Raw genomic sequence first — 9082 nt, 5'->3', positions numbered from 1 at the left:
TAAATGGGGGAAAAATATCCTCTGGTGAAGATTAAAAATCTACACTAATAAAAGACAAACATGCAAATTGACTGTACTTTTGCTATTCCTTAAGCCAAGCCCACCAGCCAATCAGAGCGGCTATATGCAAAGTAACCCAACCAAGATGGTTAATTTGCATATATCAGCTGGGAGTGAAGACTGAAGACAACGTGGAAGCGAAGCGCTACAGAAGAGAGCAAAGTAGAGACAGCAGAGACAGGAACGGAGCCAAGGCTGCGGAGGCGGGAGGCGGGAGGGAAACCAGCCGCAGCGGCTGGGAGTGGAAGTGAAGCCCCCCTCAGCAGGTTTTGCTCCCTTCTCTGCTTCGCTCCAGCTGCAGGAAGCCCTATTCTTGCAGGAATCTTCCTGCAATGGGCCTCTAGTAATAATAATAATAATAATAATAATAATAAGTAAATAAATAAATAAAAGAATAAGCAAATGCTCAAGAACTCATTTTAATTTCAAATCTTATGAAGACAGGGAATATGAAACAGCTATTCCAGAAAAGCTGTGAAGAGCGAATTGCAACTAGAGCAGTATACCTTAGCTAGTGCACACAATTCAGTAACTCTGAAGCTAATGTCCATGTTGGTTCTCTCTATCTGTCTGTCCATCTGCAGGTCTGAGCCTTTCCCCCTGATTGTAACTGTCTTTCTGGCTCTTTCCTTAACTGCCATAGTATTGCACAGCAACTACACACAGGCTGGGCACCAGACAGACCTGCACTGAACCTAGTTTTATCTTCCTGACTGCATGATTTTTGGGTAAGTCCCTTAAATTTTTTGGTGCTTAGTTGCCTCATCTGTAAAATTGGATTATCAATACTATCTACCTTATTGGGGGAGGGGGGGACGTGTCGCTGTGAGACATAATCCATGTGAGGGCTTAGGACTTGGCATAAAGTAAACATTTAAACTATTACTAGTAGTTATTTTCTTATACGTAACAAAGTATAAATGTCATATGAAATATTTTGATAGTAATAATGTAGGTTTGCTTAGCACTTTATAATTTATAAATTAGTATTTTCAGATGTGTTTTCATTAATACACTGTTGCAATACTCTTTAGTATTTTAATCATATTTTGGATATTTTAGAAGATTCACTGAGCCGCCTGGTATTGTTTTTAAAATGGTGTCTAGGAAGTATATGAAGTACCCTTGCCCGTGGACTTTCAGGAGCAGTTTCTTATTATCAGGTCAACCCTGCCTTTTTATCCCAGTCGTCTCCCCTTTTGCTCCTTTCTCCCTTTATCTCCAGGAATTGCACTCCTCCCCTGAACTTTAGTACACACAACCTCCTGCCGAGTCTCATTTCTGTTGGATGTGACACTCTTAGCCAAGTCAGGGAGGCAGGAGTAGTAGGCAGATTTCTGTGGCCCCCGTGACCCTAAGCAGAGAACCCAGACAGGCCTGCCTGGATTTTTTTTTTAATATATTTTATTGATTTTTTACAGAGAGGAAGGGAGAGGGATAGAGAGTCAGAAACATTGATGAGAGAGAAACATCGATCAGCTGCCTCCTGCACACCCCTCACTGGGGATGTGCCCTCAACTAGGGTACATGCCTTGACCGGAATCGAACCTGGGACCTCTCAGTCCACAGGCCGACGCTCTATCCACTGAGCCAAACTGGTTTCGGCAAGGATTTTTGACCTACAGAAGTAAGAGGTAATAAATGGATATTGTTTGAAGCCTCTAAGTTTGTGGTGACTAGTTATGCAGCAATAGAGAATGAATAGAGCAGGTAATCTGAGAGTAGGGTTGGGGATGAAGTGGGTGGCAGGGGATCCAGGCAATCATAAAGCCCACGGAAGGTATGCTTCTGACCCTTGAACCCACCAACCAAGGAGAGAGCCCAAGAATTGCATCCTCCCTTCGCAGCTCACTCTACATATCAAGTGCATGACAGCATGCCAAAGCACTGTCTGGAGCACCAGGAGCAAAGATGAGGTCAAATCCTTGTGTCCAAGAGTGACAATACTGCAATGCAGTGCTATCACATTGGACTATTAACAGAAAGAACAGCCCAGGAACAAAAAGCACAAGAGGGTAGGGCAGGGGTGGGCAAACTTTTTGACTCGAGGGCCACAATGGGTTCTTAAACTGGACTGGAGGGCCGGAACAAAAGCATGGATGGAGTGTTTGTGTGAACTAATATAAATTCAAAGTAAACATCATTACATAAAAGGGTACGGTCTTTTTTTTCAATAGTTTTATTCATTTCAAACGGGCCGGATTCGGCCCGCGGGCCGTAGTTTGCCCACGGCTGGGGTAGGGGCAAACATACATGAAGTTACATAAAGATTTTTCTACTAAAAAGGGAAAATTATGACTCATCTATAATAATAAAAGCGTAATATGCTAATTAGACTGGACATCCTTCTGGACGACCTTCTGGACGAAGCCAGGGCTGCTAGGGAAGCCTGGGTCCCAGGTGCCAGATGGAAGCTAGTGCCAGCAGCCGGGGAAAGGAAGGCCTACTCTTACACGAATTTCATGCATCAGGCCTCTAGTACAAATATGAAAAACATGCCAGTGATTTTGCTTAACTTAAAATAAATGAGGGAACCAGTAAGATTAACAACCAGTTAAAAGAATAAAAAAAACACACCATCAGGAAGGAGAGAGAGAGGGAGAGGGAGAGGGAGAGGGAGAGGGAGAGGGAGAGGGAGAGGGAGAGGGAGAGGGAGAGGGAGAGGGAGAGAGAAGAGATGGCTAGTAAGAAAAAGGCAGGGAGAATGAAATGAAGCTATTGTTGAAATTATTCTAGATCAGCTGGTAGAGATCATTAAATGATGAAATATAGAATTTGGTCATTATTCTCTATGTATGAAGGTCTCTTGAATGGAAGTTAGAGAGTCATAAACCTGTTTTAGAAAAATGATTGACATCTACATAAAGGATGGTTTGGGAGAGAAAGAGAGACCAGGTAAGATGCTGTTACTATTGTCCATGTGGGAGGTAAGCTTTTTTGTCCAATTCTCTTAGGGATGCCTATTTAATAAGAGATCTTTGGAAGGCCGCTGTTAGATATAGCTTCCACTTAAGCTGGATGAATAAATAACAAACCAGACAGTGGGATTGGGATTCAGAGGCTGAAGCATGAAATGTAGTCATCTATTTTAATATTCTCATGTGACTCAGTGTAGTCATCTATTTTAATATTCTTCATGTTTTTCAGAGCTGTTTCAGTGTGATCCTGTGGACTTTGCAGGTTCCTAACCCATGGCCACAGGCTTAGTAGCACTTATACTTCCAGGGAAAGCTAAAAGTATCAATTCTTTCAAAATATCTCAGCAGTGTGACTTAGTAAACCTGTAGATGAGGTTTCTATTTTTGTCAAAAAATATATAATTCATGTACCTAGCTAGTAGCTTTATTTTCATACAGAGTTTGAGTATGTTTTCTGTAAGAAATTCTAAATGTTTTTGCAAGTAAGAGAGAATGTTGTTTTGTGAGTTTTTTTAAGCATTGTAGCTTTGTTAGAAAACTAGTGGTAGCCCTTTTAAAAATAACTTTTGATTCTGAAAATTTCAAACACATTTAAATGTACCGAGTTTAGTATAATGAATCACCATGTAACCTTTATCTGGTATTAATGATGATCAATTCATGGCAATCCATTTTTTTCTGTATACTATACTTCCCATTTCCCTACCTCCCCTGTTATTTTGAAGTAAATCCTGTACCATTCTAAGGGCATATAAGGAAAGACAGGACTGCTTTTTAAAATATAACTATAAAATAATGGTAGTCATTTTTGAAAAGCCATGAATGAGAAAAGTTACAGACTTTGGATAGGTTTACATTTGGTAATTTGTTGTTAATTGTTTTCAGTGAACTTGAGCAATATAGTCATAATATGGCAGTTAAACATTTCATGCACAAGAAGCTCTTGAAGTGGTGTCTCGCCCTCTCTGCACACTTCAGTGCCCACAGGCTTCCCTCTCACTGGCTTTCCTCCCTCTAAAAGGCTGGGAGTTTGCAGTGCATCAGAGGAATGACTCTGTAATCTCATGATGCCAGAACTGAGCTCATTTCTGTACCAATTCCTGCTACAAGGCCATTTTTGTTTTTAACTGCTTGGTTGAGCCAGATGACAAGTGAAATATGATTCATGTGAATAATAACATCCTATTCCCGCTCCCTTGCCAGCCCCTCACCTCTACCCCCCCTCCCCAGTCAAGGGTTCTGGTGAGTGCCCAAGATGTTCAACTAATAGCTCTACTTTGCATGCAAGTGACTGATTTTCCATCTTCCAACTCAGAATCGATAGGACAGAAAGAAGATTCATATACTCATGAATAGGGGATCATGCGGCAAAATTCCTAAATTTAACGCATAAGACAGCTGAGATCTAGGGAAATAGTGGCTGAATAGTGGCCCCACAGACATCCAGGTCTGTGGAAGTACTTCATAGGACAAAAGAGACTTTGCAGGTGCGAATAAGTGAAGACTCTTGAGATGAGGAGATTATCCTGGTGGGCCCTAAACGCAGCCACGAGTTTCCTTATGAAGGAGGCAGAGGAAGGTTTGACACAGAAAAGGGCTATGTGATCACTGAAGCAAGGTGCTACTTTGCTGGCTTTAAAGGTGGAGGAAGAGGCCATGAATGAAGAAATGCTGAAAAAGGCAAGGAAACAGATTCTCCTCTAGATATTCCATATGGAACATGGCCCTGAAGATGCCTTAATTTTGGACCAAACTATCTCAGGCTCTGACCTCCAGAGCTGTAAGAAAATAGATCTGTGTAGTGTTAAACCACCAAGTTTGTTGTAATTTGGTACAACAACCATAGGAAATTAGTACAGGAGGTCTTCACTGTCCTGCCCAAGACAGTGGCCAAGGTGAGGTATAGCTACACTAGATCCCATGTCTTTTGACTTCTGGTTTTAATCAGTTAACTGCCACGCGCCCAAAACTGAAACCATTGCTTGCATCTATAGACGCTTATGGCCAGGCCTGCCACCTGGATGTGTCACAGGCTCTCCAAGTAGCTAAAATCTTCCCAGAGCCTTGGTTCTCAGGGGCAGTCTTGGAGGCAAGCATCTGATTGCTCACCCTTAGCTGCTAGTGCTAAAAACTCTATCCCCAATGGACAGGAGATTTTAAATCAAGTGACAAGTTTCTCATAATGGAATTTCAGCTTGTAAGAGCCTAAAGGGATGGACATACCCTGGGCAAGGGGGCCTGATGTATATTCTCAAATGTCTTGGTGGATTGAATTCTGCCTGCTTGAGGTTGAGGCTATTCATGCATCTTTAGAATCCAAAGCTTCAAAGAGGGAAGGAGAGCCCTGTCTTATGTATTTGAACTTATTAAGTCATTTGATAAACATGTATTGAGGGTCTACTATGTGCCAGGCATTATGCTAGCCAATGGAGATCTAGTACTGATCAAAAAGATAAACATCCCTGCCTTTATGGAGCTTATGTTCTGGTAGGTAAAGATAATAATCAAAGATATGAATATATCTAAATATTGATATATGCTAATAAGTGCATTGTAGAAAAATCAAACACCGTTGATTTTGGTTTGGGGCTATGCTTTACAAACCAGCTTATCTCACAGTTTTACAAAGAGCAAATCTATTGCTACCCTGCTTACCCTGTTCTGGGTCACTCTTTAGCTCAGACAGTCTCATCTCTTAGCTTCAAAATGAACAAGCTAAGAGGAAACCTAATCAGGAGAGATGGGTGACTGGCCTGAGATAGCATACAAATAGTTAGAGGCCTGTTCAGAACTGGAATGCGGGTATGATCAGTCACCATCCAATGTTCTTTCTTACTGCATGGAATTATTTTCAGTCCAGCATTTGAGAGTTAACCAGAAAAGGAGAATAGAGTTCTTTCCAGGACGTCAGCATATTCAGAAGAGATTGAAAGTGCTGTGACTTTCATATGTAGGACTGGGATTGTGCTTTAGACACATTAAAAGTTAGAAAGAGAATGTCAACAGTGTTGTCCTGCTGGGGTTGTATAATTAAGAGAATGGGAAGATTTAGAGGACTTTGCACTTTTCCATACAGGTGGGAAAGAAGAAGGGGCAGGAGCAGGACCGGATGTATATGCCAGGCGTTCAGAGACAACGCACATGGAGCCAGTTTTGGAGGGGAGCCAGGTTACCATTCACTGCAACTCTACTATGAGTTGGCACTTTCTCTAGACCCAGTGACAAGAGCCCCTCACTTTGGGAGTGAAGAGCTATACCAGGATCCTGCATCCACAACCCACCTCTCCGCTACTCACAGCATATCCCATCCCTTCCACTGAGTCTCCCTCCTTTTGAAACAGGCAGTAGCATCTGAGGAGTCCCAAACCTAGGACTACCCTGTTTTTAATAACCCTGGTCTGAGGGAGAAAGAGAAACATTCCAATAGAAGATAATGCAAGAAGTAAACAAAAATTTCCTCTTTCTGTGTCTAAGTCAGAAAGGTTACTCAAAGAAGAATATACAAGGATGCATCTATATGACAGAGTGACGACTGGCTCCCTTGTTTATGAGAGAACATGTCAACAGTACTGTACATAAGCAACAGCATTTTGTGTGAATATGCTAACTTGTGTTGTTTATTGTTTTGACTTTTGCCCTGGCTTCCCCAACTCTGGGCAAGTATTGTGATAACTTGCCTCCATATATTTACAGCATTTTATAGGGTGATTTGCAAACAGTTCATGCTTAATCAATGTTTGATGCTGACAATAGAATGCAAGTTTGCAATTTTTATTTATTTTCAAAATCAATGTATCATAATGGAAGTTACTGATTTATTCCTCAATCTTTGCTGCATTTCCACATGTAATCCCTTAAGCCTTTTAGGTAAATCCTCGGTATTAATGGGAATATGATTTTAATCTGGATTACCATGCAGCAATTAGATTTGGCACATTGTTTTTCATAAAATTGGAGACAGAGCTAGAAGAGACTCAAGTTTTGATTCTCAAGCCGACACTGTCCTAGATAAATAATTGCTTATTTTACTTAAAATACTACTATTTACTAAAATTACAGTTATTTTTACAATCTATATGGTGAATTCTATGTGAATCTGTATTATGGTTAAGTCTATAAATAGAAAATAAGACACAACTATATTTTAAGTATTTTTTTTTTTAAGCAGTACAGATAGTGCTTTGACATTCTGGGTTAGTTTGCTAGGGCGGCTGTAACAAAGTGCCACAAGCTGGCTTAAACAATAGAAATTCATTGTCTTTCAGTTCTGGAGGCTGGAAGTCTGAGGTCAAGGTGTTGGCAGGGCTGCTTCCTGCTGAGGCTGCGAGAGAACCTCTGCTCTAGGCCTCTCACCTAGTTGCTGGTGGTTTGCTGGCAATTTTTTGTGTTCTTTGGGCACCACATCTCTGCCTTCTTCTACACATGGCTTTCTCCTGTGTGCATGTCTATGTCCAAGTCCCCCCCCTCCCCCCCCCCCCAACACACACCTTTTAAAAATATTTTTATTGATTTCAGAGAGGAAGGGAAAGGGTGAGAGAGATAAAAACATCAATGATGAGAGAGAATCATCACCCTCCACTTGAATCTTTATTCAATAATCTTTTCCTGGAGCCCACTATGATTTTCATATTCTGTTCCCTTTACTGGAATACTCTTATCTCCATTATCCCTTAAAATGGCTAACTCCTGCCCTCCTAGTTATACCTCTCACTGTGAGACCCTGGGCAAGTTTATGTAACTTAGCTGTGTTTCAGTTTCCCCATTTGTAAAACAGGGGTAATAATTATACCTACACCATGGGTGTCAGAAGAACTAAATGAAATAAAGTAAGTTTAGGTGCTTAGGACATCAACTGAACCATAGAAGGTATTCAATAAATATTAGCTATTACTAGTATTACTTGCTGGACTCAGTTTTTATTTTACTTCATCGGGGACTTCTCAGTGAGGTAACCTCCTAACTACTACTAGTACAAACCAGTCACCCTGCATTGTAATTGCCTATTCACTTGTCTCTTTTCTCCACCACCTGGCCATGCATGAGCACACACACACACACACACACACACACACACACACACACACACCTCCCACCAATGTAGAATGTGAGCCTTGTGGGAGCAGAAACCATACTGTCATTTTTACTGTAGTATTCTGTATTCTTAGCAGAAACTCAAAATTTTCTGTTGACTGAAAGAATATGGATGCAACATAATCTCAGTGTGTTATTGCTTTCTGCTTCTGCTAACTCTCCACTTCCTAGACCAGCTCTGAAGTTCTTGAGCCCTTACCAAGTATGAATTTGTGGCTATCTATTTATCTTGCTAAGATTAGGAAGTATTATTAATGAAGTGCACCTTCCTGACATGCCTGCCCTATTTAGATACATCATAATTCTGATTAGCCTTGGTAGTATCTCAGCAACTAATAAATTGAATCCTGCATTTTCTCCTGGACAGCAGAGGCTAATTAGACAAAATTGTGATCTATTTGGTCTTGGCATTTGTCTGGGAGATGCAGACTAATTTCAGTAGCTAGTCACTGTCTTTGAAATGTAATGTGGGTTCCAGCCTGACTGTTGCTAGTACTTACTTTTAAATTTATACATACCCAGTGGCATAGCAAATGCGTAATACCTGGGTCTCCCCTGGGAGGTAGAAAGGGATTCTAATTTTTAATGTTTGCTCATTCCCATGGTGTAAATAGCTCTACCTTGGCTGATGTAAATCTGATATTGCAAACTTCCTGAAAATGTAACAATAACTTTTTGCAAGTGGTACAGGCTGGTTTCAGCACAGCACATTCTGGATGGGTGGGTATGGGAACTTATGTGAACTCTATTTTCATGAATAATTGTTCACTTTAAGTACATAAGAGTTACCTGTTCATGTCTGGGGAAAAAATTCTGAAAGTGACGATTTTGAGAGTAGCCTGGCTTGTATTATCTCTAGGCTTTTCCTTGGCATCTGTGCACTTTAGCATCTAGTGCTCTTAGGAGGCCAGGCCCAACCCTGTCCCCCGGGGGAAAGGTGTGGTAGGCAGGATAATGGCCTCTAAAGGTGTCCATGTCCTAATTTTTGTAATCTCTGTTATCTTACATGACAA

The 9082-nt window shown here is 41.1% G+C and overlaps 1 long non-coding RNA gene across 1 annotated transcript; it reads left to right on the top strand.

Moving 5' to 3' along the window:
- The first annotated feature begins 647 nt into the window (after positions 1-647).
- LOC132236472 (uncharacterized) lies at positions 648-7877 on the top strand. The gene is made up of 3 exons (XR_009453316.1): positions 648-788; positions 6055-7675; positions 7708-7877. It is a non-coding gene; the product is annotated as an uncharacterized LOC132236472 (long non-coding RNA).
- Positions 7878-9082: the final 1205 nt, after the last annotated feature.

The sequence above is a fragment of the Myotis daubentonii genome, chromosome 6, assembly GCF_963259705.1.
Source record: "Myotis daubentonii chromosome 6, mMyoDau2.1, whole genome shotgun sequence".
NCBI classification, from domain to species: Eukaryota; Metazoa; Chordata; class Mammalia; order Chiroptera; family Vespertilionidae; genus Myotis; species Myotis daubentonii.
The sequence above is the reverse complement of the archived record's forward strand: the minus strand, read 5'-3'. Positions and strand labels throughout refer to the sequence as shown.